This window comes from Triturus cristatus, chromosome 10, assembly GCF_964204655.1.
Source record: "Triturus cristatus chromosome 10, aTriCri1.1, whole genome shotgun sequence".
NCBI lineage: Eukaryota > Metazoa > Chordata > Amphibia > Caudata > Salamandridae > Triturus > Triturus cristatus.
Window position 1 is genome coordinate 556,400,370 of NC_140593.1, and position 17,143 is coordinate 556,417,512.

At 45.2% G+C, this 17,143-nt stretch overlaps 1 protein-coding gene across 2 annotated transcripts in view; it reads right to left on the reverse strand.

Annotated features, from left to right (window-relative positions):
* Positions 1–5,132, reverse strand: part of LOC146789717 (WD repeat-containing protein 48-like) — a 404,338-nt gene extending 399,206 nt beyond the window's left edge. Inside the window, exon 1 of one of the 2 annotated variants that reach the window (XM_085632054.1) lies at positions 4,952–5,132. The gene's annotated coding sequence lies outside the window, so the exon portion shown is untranslated. The remainder of the gene's footprint in view (positions 1–4,951) is intronic. The other variant, XM_085632055.1, reaches the window with a different exon arrangement.
* Positions 5,133–17,143: the final 12,011 nt, after the last annotated feature.

Consider the following 17,143-nt stretch of genomic DNA (forward strand, 5'->3'; position numbering starts at 1 on the left):
TACTAAAGAAAATATTATTATTCCTGAAAATCATATTTTGCAAACTTACACTTACCAATAAACAATTAATAGCCTAACATTCAGACTAATGTGATCTCTTTTGTAGCTTAACACTACTGCTATTTGAAACAACATTATAAAGAGTTTGAATTTTTAAAAAATGCACTGTACACAGTTCTCCAATCTTGATCAATGGAAATATGTTCTCCTTTGGCTCTCGGCCAGTACAGCACATAAGGCCAACACAGTATGTCCCCAATGTGGCATTCAGCCATTACATTAATGGATCAAAGAAGGGGCCTGTTGGGGCTGAGAGGACCAACTGCGAAGCCATCATCTGCCAGAGGATAGAAATTGAGAGTAGTGTGTACATTGTGCTCAACTATCACACGTTAACAGAAGAACGAATATAAACCAGTCCCACACACAGTACCACGGCAGGGCTACCAGATAAGCTAATAAAGCATAAGGACAGCAAAGAGAATGGCGAGTTTCTTAGCAGCCAAGAGTTTGTTAGGAAGATAAATTTAATGGGACATTTATTCGAGTGGTCAGTCGCAAGGAGTCCCAAATGTACACAGGAGGAGTATTTCATTAGAGCAATTTATTTGACCAGCTCAGTTTAAAAACTGCCCAGAACTGCAAATGTGGAACTTCCCCAGGCAAGAAACTTCCAACTTCAGCACAACCACGATTCTTGAGGGCAGAACTTAGATCCAGTATACAGGGCTGCATTAAAAAAAAAAAAAAAAAAAAATCAGATGCACTTGGTGACAGTGTTAACTTGAAACTAGGGATTTATTTACAATTCCAAAATGATAGCGCGGCTACCCTTTCTAGACTCCGATTGACATGAGAAGCATTCCATCAATTTCATCACTGGCTTAATGGACCGAGAAACTAACTCTACAATATTAAACAAGCAGAAAAGTTTATAATTTGTCTCCTGGAACGATGGTTTTGGCCTAAAGGTTGAGAACAATATATCAATGTAAGATTTCAGGTTGTAAGCCTTTGAATCACAATTATTATATTTATGGCAATTAAGCTTCTGATCAGTTTGAGCCTACCTTGAAACAAAACATTTAAGGTTTGTGTTAAATTATTTGTCTTACCAGAAATCAGTTACCTTATTATTGTATTTGTTTACTACGCAGTAGTCTTTATAACATATTAACAGATGTTACATTACACTTGCTCAGAAAGTGCGTGGTCAACAATTTAAGGGTATGTATGAGGAAATCTTTGTAACAAAAAGTATCATATGATCTAAGCATTCCCTAAAGAATAAACATTTGTATTTATAAAGTTACTAAACTTTAAAAAGCTACAACCGGGAGTAAACTCCAAAGATTGGCTTTAAACGGTTCATGTCTCCGGGTTATTTCGGAATTTTAAAGCACATAAGGTCACAGTAGGATTTCATGAGAACGGTTAGCTGAGAAACTTTAAAAGGAGTCACTTTTCAGTCAGCCTGAAGGATTAGAGCGCGACTAATGTCCTATCTCGTAACAGACGGACAGACGAGAAGGCTGATAAAAAATGAACTGTTTTCCTTATGTCCGAAAGGATTTGAGCGGCTACATTTTGGATCTGGTGGAGCACGTAGGAAAGCCTAGCTTCAGTGCCCAAACTATACAATTTGTAAAATGTTGTTTGCTGGCAAGCAATTCGGGAGACGAAAAAAAGAGCACATAAAAATCCATTATTGACAGAGCCACAGTATGAAACAAAGCCACAGAGCACTCAGACAAGTGTACCATGGTGCCCTTGTTTTTCCACAATTAAAACATTTCATACTAACACCATAACTTCTGACAGAAGATAAGAGGATGACATGATGGTTGAAGTTAGACTAGCAAGACACCCCATGGATCCTAGAATTGGTTTTCAAGTAACTTGCAAACTTACTGGTGCCAGATTGAAAGGTAATATGAATTGTTGCTTCAAGTGTAAACACCAATCCTGCCCCCCTCCACTTACAAAGAGGGCACATTAGGTGACTTATCAATCAAGACAATGATTAGAGAACACAAATAGAACAACAAGTGTCTAATCATCTCTTGATGGAAAGGGCACATTTGAAGCCAAGGATTTTTGGCTAGCCTATAAAATCATGCACTTTGAGGCCTCTTTAAATATGTACAGCTTTACCTCTGGCTACCCACAGCCCATTGGAGTTCTGTGCTACTGAACCTACTGTAAGGTCTTCCATTCAGTTATCTTGTTGGAACTTAGTTTATAGCATTATGTTATCTAATGGCAATAAGGTGAATTCAGAGTAGGATATTCATTGTGTGAACTATTCTGTCGCTAAAATTCCAATGGTATTTTGTGTCATAATGTCCATTTTCAGTTCCTTAATGTTCAGTGCCATCAATACTAATAAAGAGCATGCCTACTATACCTTAAGACACCATGCCTGAGCATTTGAGCACCATTCAAAGACTCCTTACAAGCACAAGAAGCTTAACGGAAGTATGTTTAAATAGCCATCAAAAAGGCATAGACCATTTCAGTGGCATAGCGCATGCAATTGCAGATGCATAAACAGGTTGCAAAAGCAAAGGTTCTGAGATGAGGACAAAGCATTTAGCGCAGATGCATCTACGGCCCTATATGAGGAAAATGAAGATATGTCAGGGTGCTCTAATGAGGTGCCAATTCTCTCAGAATTTAGCATGAGTATACCACTAAATATCACAGAGATAGCTAAGAGCAATTCATCGACTAGAAACTAAAGCTCTCATTCTACAGGAGATGGTTCATCCATCTCGGAAAGCATGGCTGAAGAAGTTTGGTTCTTGGTGCTCTTCTCTGAGAACAAATTTCCTTCAAATTGTCTGCACCCGCAGTATGGAACACTGCCAGATTAATCCAGCAAAGACAGCATCAGGTAAAACAAAAAAAAGCATATACAAGTGCTGCTGGGTAGATCAAATTCACCAGAAGATTTGCTAAGCACGGGGTCCAGGATAAATGCCACCAGTACTACACTGCTATATACAGTTACAAAACCAACCCTTTCACCTCAGTAACTGTCTCACATGAGTTAAATGAACTGCCCTGATTTCAATTGTAATAGTCCAACTCTGACAAAAGAAAGTTGCCTTAAATCCACCAACACTAAAGTGGGGCTTGGAAACGAAAATCAGGCAAAAGGAGGATAAGATATGAGTGGGCTCAAATGTGAGATAAGTAGAAAACCGAAGCCAGATGCTAACTACATACAGATATATAACAGTAAAGACGCTGATTCGATACAAAGAAAAATATGAGCTGGCAGGGAAGCACAGGGTAATAGTGAAAGACTGCTAATACAGGAACAACACTATTACTCGTCCAAGGACATGAGCTAAATAGCTGCTAAAAGAAGAAATAATAAAGTGAATGTTAACACTGGGTCTCAGAATCTCACACTTAACTGGCGAACTTTACTTCATTTTCACAAGCATTTTAGAGACCCGTGATGCTTAACACGTTGAACACCAATCAAAGTATTAAGAACAGGGGCAACCAAGAGATGGTTGAGTGCGATGTGAGAATGGGGTCTCAAGGGGACTGGATTATGCCTTTATGCCTGGAAAGAGATTGAACCAACTACCCAAGCGTGAGGGTGGCACGAGACAAGTCTAGACCCAGCTTTTTTGGGAGGGCGGGGGGGGGGGTTATATAGCACAACCTAGACCCAAAGGTATTAGAGCGCTTTACATGAGCACTAGTTGCGTTACAGACAGACGCATTCATTTTTTTATAGGCACGGGGAGATTAAGTGTTCTGCCCAGAATCAAAGTATGTTGAGCTTACCTGCGAGACTTATCTGGTGCCCCAGCTCAGAGGTCAACCCTTCTAGTTGTTAGGCCATATCCTCTCTCCTTGTTGGCTTCTCCAACAAGTAGCTCGTGACCTACTGATAGCTCTCCAGCTACCTGTAATTAGCTCTCCTGTGTGCAGCCCAGACTAATTTACATTTTTGCTTTCTTGCATTAACATACTTATACCAAAATTGAGAGAATATACTTAAGACAAAACTGTTTTCCAGAACTCATTAGCTGATATTTGGAGAAAAATGGCTGTATTTTCAAAATATATTTGAAGGTGATATTTGAGTGATAAATCATGTGGCATCGGAGATGCTTTTTACAAACGTTATTATCTTGGTGCCAAAGACATTGCAACTATAGCTTTTATACGTTAACCATGTACATTGTAGATTGACTTTGTTTTGTTGACATTACTGCTGGCAACCAAGCTTGATGCACTGAGGTGGTAATACTGAATATGGTGGCCACAAATGTAATCTTGTCTGATGTGGTTACTATAATAATAATATTAGTAGCTCTCGAGTTTTTACTGAGCATAAGTAGATCTCATTTCAGAAAAGGTGGGTGGCACCGGTCAATCTTCCGTGGGTGGTGGAAGGGGCGTGAGATGGGAACTGCCAACGGCGTGCGATGGAAAGAGACCAGACCACAGAAGTTGACCCACACATCATAAAGTGGCATATTTACCAGACCCGAGCTGGCTTTCTTAATAGTCAAACCACCAAGAAAGAGGAGAGAATGTGATAAATAGAGCCGAAATACAATAGCAGAGATACGGCGTGTGTGGCAAGAGCTAAACAGCAAGAAAAAAAAAGGCAGCAATTTTGTTGGTTTGTGACGAGTTGGGAAAACTGCCCCTCAGCACGTGAAAAACGGCCAAACAAAGGGGCATGTCAAAAACAAAGTGTCGCGCATAAAGCCAGAAAATGAAGTAAAGCAAACAGGACAATGATAGAAAGGACTAAAATGAATAAAACGGTCTAGAAAAGAGGATACTAATTGAGTTATATAGGGAAGGCGTGAACAATGAAAAAACGGCGAGTGGAAAAGGATAACATAATACATGGGAAACTAAACTAAACAGGAACTCAGCTAGGAACGGTAATCAATCGTAAAAGACCTCTCACCCCGTGCACATGGAAACCCTCGGTTACCCCCCCAGAGTCTCCTCGCTTCGGCTCAGAGAGATGCCCATGGTGGTGGCAACTCCCCTAAGATGTCCCACTCTGACAGGGGGCGTGTGCAGAGCTATCGTCTGTACGGTTAGCAGGAAACTTAGATTTAACACCTCCGCAGTCAGACCTAAGCAATCGAAAACGGAGTGCAAGCTGTCAATTGGCATCAGCTGTAACGTGGACTTCTGCCGCCCAACGGGGAGGTGATAGAAACAGAAATAGTCTTAAACTGCGCAACTATTATGGTGAGTCACAACTTGGCGGCCATCTTGGAATAAACAGGCCCTTGCTAACATTACGAAGCGATGTGGCAAATATTTATTTTTGCGTTTTTTCAATATAGCACGAACGTTACCCGTAGGAGTCAGAGGGTTTACAATAGAACCAGTTACATTACATAAGGACTTCAAAGTACATAAATTACATAAAAGATACGAAACAGATAAACTCTAAACTCACAAAGAATGGTAGTAAGTACTACAGATACTAGCGGTTAGAGTTACATATATACAAGTTGCAAATTCACTCGATAACATTTTAAGAAAAGTTGAAGCGATTATGTGTAAAGACGAAGGGTCAGGAGGTAAAACTTAAGTAGTTTATTTCTCATACAACGACACACTCAACCGGAGGCGGAGTGCGACTGGTACATCCAAAGCATTAGTGCCAACTGTCATACATCAAACTGTCAACTGTCACTAGAATCTCCGGCTGTCAACATTCCAGCCGGGAAGTGCCACGCGCAGGAGGGAGGGGCGCGCGGGGAACATAAGCATGGTGACACATTACTATGTAGCATCATAACACATCTCCCCCTCAAGGAAAGGGATATTGATGAAAAGGAATACAAAAGGAACAACTTGGATGAGAGGGGTGACAACCCGCTATTCACACACAAAAACCTTGTATTTGCTAGGTTTAATCACAACGCGACCACATCTACTCGTTGTTGCCTCCTCTTCCTTATCTTCCGTCTCCAACTCAGGTTCCAGATTGGATTCAAGTGTTTCATCTAGATCAGTTCGACCTCCAGGTGTGCAGGCAACAGGAACACAACTTATTCCATTTGTTTCAAAAGCTTCCAGTTCGCTTTCTAACTCAATGTCACTTCCATGACTCACTGAAGCACCTGATTCACTCGTGGTAGCATCACAGTTCGCACCTATGGTCTCAACAACCTCTTTTCCCTGTCCATTAGTGCCGTTTTGTCCCGTTTGTTGCTGTAGCATGTCGTCCCCATCTTCCTCTGAATCCGTAAAATCAAATTCAACTCGCCCCATTACACCTATTTCTTTACATTTTTCTATCCTCTCCATGAGTGCTTTACTCTGTGTTTCTTTAGGAGCTCTTTCCACTCTTTTACAAACTGATATTGCAGAAGCATGCCATACTTTTCCGTCCCCAAGACGTGCCGAATTGCAAAATACTTCTTTTACTTCTAAGGGGTTGGAGAACCTGTTTTGACCTTTGGTTACGTTACCGCTTTTCCTTACTCTCACTACGTCCCCTACTTTCAGGCTGACTTCCTTGCAGTTGTGTTTTTTGTCATAACGTCCTTTACTCTGTTCTTTTGACTCTTGTATCTTCATCCTTACACCCTCAACAGACCAATCTGATTTCTTTGCACTTTTTAGCCAACCAATATTGTCTTTGGAAATGGGAGTTCTTCCTCTTACCATCTCAAAAGGGCTTACCATGGTTTTTTCTCCTGGTGTTATCCTGTAGCTCCATACCATTTTTTCCAATTCCTTTCTCCAGCATTTCCCGTTATTGTTGGCCAACTGGATGATGCCTTTTATCACCCTGTTAAACCTCTCTACGGCTCCGTTTCCTGCTGGATGGTAGATGCTAGTGGTTTTATGTTCAATTCCTTTTCCCTTTACTAATTTTTTGAAAACGTCAGATATGAACTGACTACCATTGTCACTGACAATAACCTTAGGTATGCCTTCCCTACTGAATATTTTGTCCAAAAACTTGACAACATCAGTTGCTTCAACTTTCCTGCAGACTTTAATTTCCGGCCATTTTGAGAAATGATCTATTAAGACCAAAACATACATTTGTTCTTCCTGCCATCTCACTGGACCCATTACATCTATGCCAACTCTTTCCCATGCCATGTTAGGGCACTCTAACGGTTGTAATGTTGGCTTTAAAACATGTTGGGTTTTATCCGAATTCTCACAGGGTACACAATTCCTCACGGCTCTTTCAATCTGAATGTCACACCCTGGCCACCAATACCAGTTTTTTATTCTCTGTTTTGTTTTATTTATGCCGAGATGTCCCTCATGGCATAACTCAATAAGTCTTTCCCTCAAGGCTGTGGGTGGTATCACTTTGCCTTGTCTTAATGCCAATTCTTTTTCTATCGATAGCTCATTCCTTAATTCCCAATAGGCTCGCAAATCCTTCGTCATGTTACACTTCTTTGGCCATCCTGCCACAATGTGTTTCTTTACTTCTTCTAATGTTTTGTCTTTTTCATATTCTGCTTTCCATGTTTCTTTGGTTATACTTGGGAATTCCTCACTTACGCTGGCAACACATAGTTCTTCTTCCATCTCAGTTTTTCCCATATTTTGCAATGGTAACCGACTTAGAAAATCCGCTACTACATTCTTAGATCCTGGCAAGTATTGCACTTCATAATTGTAATCCAACAATTTGATTGACAACCTTGCTAATCTTGGAGATGCATTGAATAATCCTTTAACTGTGAGCACTTTTGTCAGGGGTTTGTGGTCACTCCTTAAAATTATTCTTTTCCCCCATATGTATTGTCTGTAATGGTCCAGTCCCCATGCACACGCCAGTGCTTCTCGCTCTATTACGGAATACCTCTCTTCCGTTTGTGTTAGAGACCCGGATGCGAAGGCAATTGTAACCTCCCTGCCATTAGATTCCACTTGGGATAATACTGCTCCTATCCCCTTTCCACTTGCATCTGTGGTGACTACACACTGTAATTCGTTATCAAAACCCTGAAGGGGTGGTGCATCACATATTTCTTTTTTTAGGTTTTTGAAACTGTTTTCACAGTCTAGCGACCACTCAAATTTGACTTTGTTTTTCAGAAGGGTTCTGATACCGTGTGTTTTCATCGAGACATTTTTTACAAACTTTGAATAGTATTCCACTAGACCTAGGAACGCTCTTAACTCCTCTTTATTTTGTGGTATAGGTGCATCTTTGATGGCTTTGATCAATTCCTTCTTGGGTTTCACTCCATCCTTGGTGATTTCATGTCCTAAGTATGTGACGGAGTTCTTGCTAAATTTACACTTCCTGTATTCTGCTGTTAATCCTTCTTTCTCTATGATTTTCAGAACTTGTTCCAACCGTTTGTCATGTTCTTTTTTGTCTTTTCCCATTATGAGGATATCGTCCTGAAAAACGAGTATGTTCTTTATGCCTTTGAATAATTCGTGCATCAGTCTTTGGAATAGCGCAGCTGCGGATGCTAGCCCAAACGGTACTCTTTTGAATCTATAACACCCAAAAGGCGTTATAAACGTAGTGAGGTGTCTGCTCTCTGGATGTAGTGGCACCTGGTGGTATGCAGCTGCCAAATCAACGGTTGAAAATACAGTCATGCCCTTAGTAAGGGACAACATCTCGTTTATTTTTGGTAAAGGGTACTGGTCGATTAGAATGTTTTTGTTTAAGTCACGCAAATCAATGCATAATCTTAACTTTTTGTTGGCCCTTCTAGCGACTACCAGTGGTGTGACCCACTCTGACGATTCCGCAGTTTCGATTATTTCAGCATCTAACAGTTTGTTTAATTCTGTTTCAACTTCTTCTCTTAGAGACAACGGTATCTGTCTTACTTTATGTAGACAAGGTTCTGCGCCTTCTTTCAGTCTTATTATGTGTTGGAATCCTTTTAGTTTCCCTATTTTTCCATTAAATACTTTAGGAAACCTTTCAACCAGATCACAGTCTTCCTGTATTGTTATTAGGACAGGTTCAGCGCTATTCGGATTGAGAGTTATTCCCAGTTTACCTTGATCTCTCCATCCAAGAACTGAAGGACCGTTAATTGCTACATATAACTTGCTGTTGGTTTCTCTTTCTTTGAATGCAAATTTAAGTTCCTTAAACCCCATAAGTTCTATAGGTTCTCCTGTGAATGTCTTAAGGCTGATATCTGGTTCCTTTAATTGTTTTCCAACCTTATCCTTAAACTTTTCTTTCCATACTTCACGGTTGATTATTGTACACGGTGACCCAGAATCCGCTACAATATTAATACTCACACCTCCTATTTCAACCAAACAGGTTGGTTTTTTTTTCTTGCACATCTCCTCCTCTACTATATTGGTTTCTTCATTAATCTCCAGTACACACAAATTGTACACAGACTCATCAGAGGATTCTTGCTCGGACTCTTCCTCTTCTACGTCCTCCACAAATTTCACCTTCTCTTTTCCTTTTCTTTTGCATGACTTTTGGAAATGGCCTATGATTCCACATTGGGAACATTTATTGTTTCTTGCTGGGCATTTCCAATCGTTTGCCAGATGTTTTCCGCTACCACAACGGTAACACTTCAATTGTTCAAACTTGTCAGCATTTCCTTGGTATCTGGGTATGTCTTTCATTTTATTCTTTGCATATGTTTTTCTACTACTTATCTTTGCCACAACGTTGGTTTCTTCCATCTTATTCTTCCCTTCATTAATCACTTCCTTTGCACATCTCCCTGTTAATTCAGCTTTCTTTACTATTTCAATTACTTGGAGGAGGGGTTTTTCTCCCTTAGCCCACAGAGCGTCTTGTATATTCGAATTTGCAGCACACATGACAATCTGGTCTCTTATTAAATCATCATGCATATTTTCAAATTTGCATGATAGTGCCAAGTTCTTAAGTGCCGACACATAGTCATCAATGCTTTCATCTTTCCCTTGTTTCCTTCTGTAGAATTTGTACCTGTGTACAGCAACACACACTGTAGGCTTGTAGTAACTATCCAAATCCTCCATTGCCTCATCGTACACTTTTCTATCGCCATCAGTTCTTGTTTTCTTTGTGATATTGTTATAAACTGTCAAACCACCTGCACCTAAACAATGTAATAAGATTTTTTTCTTTTCTTCCTGTTTTAGTGGTTCATCCTCCTTGTCAAAAGTGGATATATAATTGCAAAAATACTCCTTCCAATTCTCCCATTTAACACTTGGTGCACCTGTACCTTTTAGAAAAGCTTCCGGTGGCTGTAGATTGTATACATTACTAGATGCCATGTTAAGCTACTCTTTTTTTTTTTTATTTATTGTTAGTTACTTAAACTTTTCCTTAAACCAATTTTGAGTAAAATCCTTTCGTTTCACACACAAATCTAACTAGAGTGCCTAGTACGTTTCCGCTGGAGTTCCGTAAAAAAAAACGTTGTTTTTCCAACTATCCAGCTGATCGTACTGTATTTCTAGTCAATTTCAGTGTCAAACCCGTTGCCAGCGTTTCACTTCCTGGTTAAAATGGCGGCACGCCGGTTTCCTGTGCGTGACAACTAGACCGCGGATTGAATACTCACTTCCGCTTGCCTTGACGTCACGACGTTCTATCTCGAACGCCCAAGGTCTGAGGAGAATTCCTTACACGTTACCTCACGATCCTTTGCCACACTGGATAACAACTAAAGAATGCTTCGGTGAGTTTGTTAAATCGAAATTCTAAGTAAGTCGTCACTACTCACACATCTTCGTCGTTTTCTTTCCTTTAGGTGCGTGGCTAGTAGTTCCTGTACGTAATCCACTTAATCACTGTACATCCTCATTTGGATTCCATTATATTCGACAATGTCATCTTTAATTTGCAGGGAATGCTTCCGGCAAGTCATCCGTATAGATATTCTTTTGTAGTAAGTCACTTCTCACACGACATTGTTTCGTCGCTGTCTGTTCCGTGGTGCGTGGCAGTGTTTTATCTGGTTTTTTTTTCACCTTAAGTCCACTTAAAATTATCAGCTCAAACGTTTCTTAAATTGGAATCCTTACTTCCGTTAATCTTGACGTGCTGTTCACACAAAAGCCTTTTCAGAAACACTTTCCTCAAAAATTCATAGACAATTACATTAGTCTCTTCATTTCATCAAGGTTGCACTAATTAGTTGATTCCTGCAAACACTTTTCATTTATCGCTTAACTGTACCGTTCTTCAAAATTTTCCTTGCCTCCACTACCATTGCACAATTCCTTTTTTTTTTCCGTTTCCACGCTTACTTGTGGGTTCTTCTGTGTGTCGTTCACATCACCATCTCTCGGCGCCAAATTGTAAAGACGAAGGGTCAGGAGGTAAAACTTAAGTAGTTTATTTCTCATACAACGACACACTCAACCGGAGGCGGAGTGCGACTGGTACATCCAAAGCATTAGTGCCAACTGTCATACATCAAACTGTCAACTGTCACTAGAATCTCCGGCTGTCAACATTCCAGCCGGGAAGTGCCACGCGCAGGAGGGAGGGGCGCGCGGGGAACATAAGCATGGTGACACATTACTATGTAGCATCATAACATTATGGTTGGACAAAAATATATTACATATTTACAGAAAATGATCTTTTCGCCATCGCTGGGGTTCTTGCGGTGCTCATTCAGCCAGGCCTTCAGGGTATTGTTGCACTAATGGGTGAGGATCTTGGGCCTGGAGAGATCCCTGAGCTGGTGATGGCCAGATGTCCTCAAAGCTTGTTGCCCCGGTTGCCTCAGTGCTTCTGGGACCTTGAGAATGGTTTACAGCGCTGGGGCCAGTTCAGCGCCAGGGGAGGCTGGTGGCTGAGGAGCAGGGGTGGGGACATCATGGCTGCCTCATTCTCATAATCATGACTATCTCGCGCTTGACCATCACCCGCTCTGGGAGATATCGGATTTGCAGGCAAGCAGAGAAGCAGCGACGGAGCTCCCTCGCAACTCAGTCCTGGCTCTGGGGTGGAAGGGCAGGCGGTATGCCGAGTCCGGAACCGGGGGATCCTCCCAGGTGATAGAGCGCAAAGATGTTCTGAAAATTGTAGGGGTGCATCATAATCATAGATAGTTTGCACCCACATATACTCATGGGTTATATTAACAGAGAACCATTAGAATGTGAATGTGATAACAAACAATGTGAATGTAATGTTAGGAAAATAGTTTGTGTTAGTTGAAATTGATAAATGACACTGAGGTGCCGATTACGATCCTGGAAAAACCAGGTACGAACCGTCGGACGGAGCATATTCTCCGTCCGACGCGTACCCGGTCGGAACAATATACAAACATGGAATTACGATTTGCACGGAAATACTATTTCCGTACGATTCGTACAAAACACCGACCGACGATAATATACATACAAAGGTGATCCGGGAAAGCGCCGACGTGACGTCGGGACGCACGCAGCCTGCCTTTCACGAACCAGGAAGTACGATTCGCACCGACGTCATCCCGCACGGAGAATATTTTCCGGCAGCCAAAAACTGTCGGGAAATCAGGACGACGCGAACAAGGAGTACCTGCATGCGACGGACAGACATGGACCCGAACCTACGTGTCATCCCAGCCCTCATAGCAGTCGACCTCCTCTACAGGTTCCGACGCAGACGCCGCAGAAGGTCAGAACAACAAAGGGAGGGGGGAAAGGGGAGTGGGGGGGTAGGAGCAGGGGCAGGCCACAAAACCCCCACCCAAGTCACACAGCACACATGCCCTGGACATACCTGACCCCCAGGCCCTGGTCACTACGAGGGGGTGGGGGCGTGTCCAGCAAAGCCAGCGTCCGCCACAACGGAAGTGGTTGACGACGCGAACCGGTAACACAACAATACAGGTACGTCCCGTACCCACGCCTTAAGAGCGTGGGTACGAGTCGTACCACGCCCACACCTACGTCACTCCAACAAGGGCGGGACTCGTACCCAAATGGCAAAGGCCTGTGTACGGCCCACACAAGCATTCCACAGCGTGGGTACGGATATGTACGGACCGTACCCCCACCCGCGTATGCATGGAGCGTACCCCCCACCCCAACAGTGTACGTACGGACCGTAACACCACCCCGTATGTATGGAGCGTACCCCCCACCCCAACAGTGTACGTACGGACCGTAACACCACCCCCGTATGTATGGAGCGTACCCCGTACCCCAACAGTGTACGTATGGACCGTACCCCCACCCGCGTATGCATGGAGCCAACACCCACCACAAGAGCGTATGTACGGACCGTAACACCACCCCTGTATGTATGGAGCGTACCCCCCACCCCAACAGTGTACGTACGGACCGTAACACCACCCCCGTATGTATGGAGCGTACCCCCCACCCCCAACAGTGTACGTACGGACCGTACCCCCACCCGCGTATGCATGGAGCGAACCCACACCCGTGTATGTTCTAAGCGTACATATCCTGATATAGGAGGGTTGGGTGCAGAGTCCTCCCAGCAGTGGCCGGACATAAGAGGGGTGGGTGCAGATTCCTCCCAGCAGTGCCCAGACACAGGAGGGGTGGGTGCAGAGTCCTCCCGGCAGTGCCCAGACACAGGAGGGGTGGGTGCAGAGTCCTCCCAGCAGTGCCCAGACACAGGAGGGGTGGGTGCCTAACACTTCCAGCAGTGCCCGGACATAAGAGGGGTGGGTGCAGATTCCTCCCAGCAGTGCCCAGACACAGGAGGGGTGGGTGCAGATTCCTCCCAGCAGTGCCCACACATAGGAGGGGTGGGTGCAGAGTCCTCCCAGCAGTGCCCAGACACAGGAGGGGTGGGTGCAGATTCCTCCCAGCAGTGCCCAGACACAGGAGGGGTGGGTGCAGATTCCTCCCAGCAGTGCCCACACATAGGAGGGGTGGGTGCAGAGTCCTCCCAGCAGTGCCCAGACACAGGAAGGGTGGGTGCCTAACACTTCCAGCATTGCCCGGACATAATCGGGGTGGGTGCCGATTCCTCCCAGCAGTGCCCAGACACAGGAGGGGTGGGTGCAGATTCCTCCCAGCAGTGCCCAGACACAGGAGGGGTGGGTGCAGATTCCTCCCAGCAGTGCCCAGACACAGGAGGGGTGGGTGCCTAACACTCACAGCAGTGCCCCTGGAAAGAAAAGGGTGGAGTACCCACAGATCCAATGGCCACAAATGTCAGTCAGGTGCACAAAGACCCTGCAGTACATGTACCACATGTGTGCGAGGCTGGGAGTATACACATGCATAGCGCCGAAAAGAAAACATGTCCACATGAAGTAATGTCAACAGTCTACATACACAAGTACAGTGACCACCAAGGATGCCACGAATGATGCAGGTGGAGACATCGCTCAGCATGCATGGCCCAAGTCTAACGAGTCCGTCACACACCCAGCCAATGTAGACACAGCTCAGCACCACATATTGGAATGACCCTGCAGGGAAGATGTCAGTTTACACAGAGGAAGGAACACACCTTGGGACGATGTCACCATGCAGTAACTGCTTACATGAACAAAGTTATGTAGCCAACAGCTTGTGATGGCACACAGATACCAGGGTCCACCCTATGACCAGCACTAGACTACAATTCCCACACACCCAACACATTACCACCACCCAAAATAATGGAGCAGGTCCACCAACAGCAATACCAGATAAACAGTCGTGTTCTATTTAAAAAAAAAAAAAATGCTTTATTCAGCAGGATCTAACTAATAATCCTTATAAATGTCAATATATACAAGGCCCATAGGGCAGTCCATGACTCCAATCCGGAAGGGGGACACAGTGGGACGCGTGTCCCCTAGCTTGCCTGCACAGTCAGACTCCTTTGTCTTCCAGAGGGGGGGGGGGGCATCATGTGGGGGGGAAGGACCAGGCACCGCAGGGACATGAGGGCGAAGGGTAGGCGTCGTGGGTGCAGGGACGGAGGACTCCACCACAGGGGGTGGGGCAGCGCCAAAGGTGGAGGTCAGGATGGCGCTGCACACCTTAGCAAGGTCCCCCAGCGTCTCCCCTGCACCTGAAGGAACCACAGGCCCCAAGGAGGGGGGGGGTCGGAGGGATGGGTCGCAGCGCCACTGGGGGAGGGTGTGGACAGGGGGGGGCCTCAACTCCCCTGCCGGTGTCCTGCCTCCACCGCTTGCGGGGTGGTGCCACACTGGGGCTGATGGACAGACTGGGCAGGACTGACCCTGTATCCGACTCTTGGCCAGGAGAGCTGAGGGGAGGGGATTTGGAGGGAGTGGATTTTGTGGAATGCGGACTCCCACTCTGGCTGCGTGTCTTACGTTTGCCCCCCGACCCAGTGGGTGTGCCTACTTCACCCTGTGTGTGCGTGCCAGGAGGTGTGCGTTTGACCTTCCCTGCTGGTGTGGTGCCTGTGTCTGTTGTGGTGGGTGCATGCTGATGTCTGGGTGTACGTGGGACAGGCATGGGAGTGGGAAGTGTGGATGGGTCAGGGGTAGGGGGTTGGGGGTTGGACGAAGAGCTGCAGGAGACCCACTGCTGCAGTCAGTGTCGAGTCAATGGACCTCAGCAAGTTGCGTTGGTCAGCCTGCGATGAGAAAATGCCCTCCAAGTATGCCTCCATGTTGTTTAGCACTTGGCTGTGGCCATGGAGGACATTAAGCATCGCAGCCTGACCAACCTGCAACTGCCGCTGGATGTCCACAGACTCGGCATTGGCGGCAGCAGTGGAGACAGGGGCAGGGGGTGCGGTGCCTGGCAGGAAGGAGACATGTGGTGACCGGGCACGCTGGGAAGGGACACGAGCAAGTGGGAGGCGGCTGATGGCAATGGAGGGGGCGGGGAGAGATGTTGTGCCGCTGTCAGCTGGTGGTGCAGCCTCCGCCCACTCGGAGAGCTCAGCCTCGGACCCGTCAGCTTCATATTCTGTGGTGGCACTGGACAGGTCCTCCGCCTCACTCCCCTCCGCCTCAGTTCCACTCGATGTGCCAGCCAAGATGTCACTGCTGGCACTGGTGCTCGGTCCCTCCGCACGGTCTGTGCTGATGTCTCCATCCGTATCCCCCGACGATGCTGTGGGCAAGGTGAAGAGACAGGAATTATCATACACCTGTATACATATGTCACATGAGTCCAACCTACATAGGTTACAGTGCATAGCCTGAAAAGAAAGATGAGTAACATCTACAATACAAGGTACATATGTAGGCCCTGCAACACACAGTTGGTTGACCCACCATGCCACTGAAAAACTATGGAGAGCATGACACAATTGCAAATGACATGAAATGGATTTTGACAGAGGAGCCAGGCTCTGGGGACAATCCAGCACTGCATCTGCACCACACAGCGTTGCCGAAAATAGGGATGAGCAGGGAACATATCCATGAACTTGAGGCACATGCTGCATAGGTAATACTGAAAACATGCCCACCATGACTGGCTCACTGCACCTTGAGTGTATGTCCAGACAAACATCACACACTGGCCAGACCTAGCAAGGAGATTTCAGGTTTTGACATGTAGGCTTTGCCCGCACCAACCACCCCCTACATGAGACAATTTGTTGAGACACAGGAAGCACTTACATCTCTTAGTCTGGGTGAAATACACATGGGCTGGAAAAATGCAAGATTGGACACAAAATACCCAAGGTGCGCCTGTCCAAATAATCATGTACAAATGGGCATCATCAGATGATTGTAACAAGACACACAGGCACTGGCCACCGTGAGTATGAACAAGGAAAATCAGGTCAGGCTGTACAGTGGACACTTGTACTACATTTTACGTCAATATACATGGTGCCAGGGGACAATGGCACAGAGCACAACCTATGCTGTAGACACTGAGAGTGTCCACATTTTGTGATGACACACATGACACCTAGGAAAATATGCCCCAGGGGACAGTAGTGGCCACACAACTCCATGGTCCTGAATGGGAATGACTGCAACACACGCTACCATCCCTGCACTATGCGTATCGCACACTCATGCACATCATGTCACAGGCCACAACATAGGACATGCGTGCTGTAAGGCATGACACTTGAGAGACTAACTCCCATGTCTGGACTCAGCATCAGTGCCAACTGACATGGAACCCACAAGTACTGAACTGGACAGGGCACAGGCAAGGTCCCAAAATCTATTACACACCACCCCCACACATGATGCTACAGGCATTGTTCACGTGGATAAACTGCCAGCCTAGATAACCTTGTGAAGGT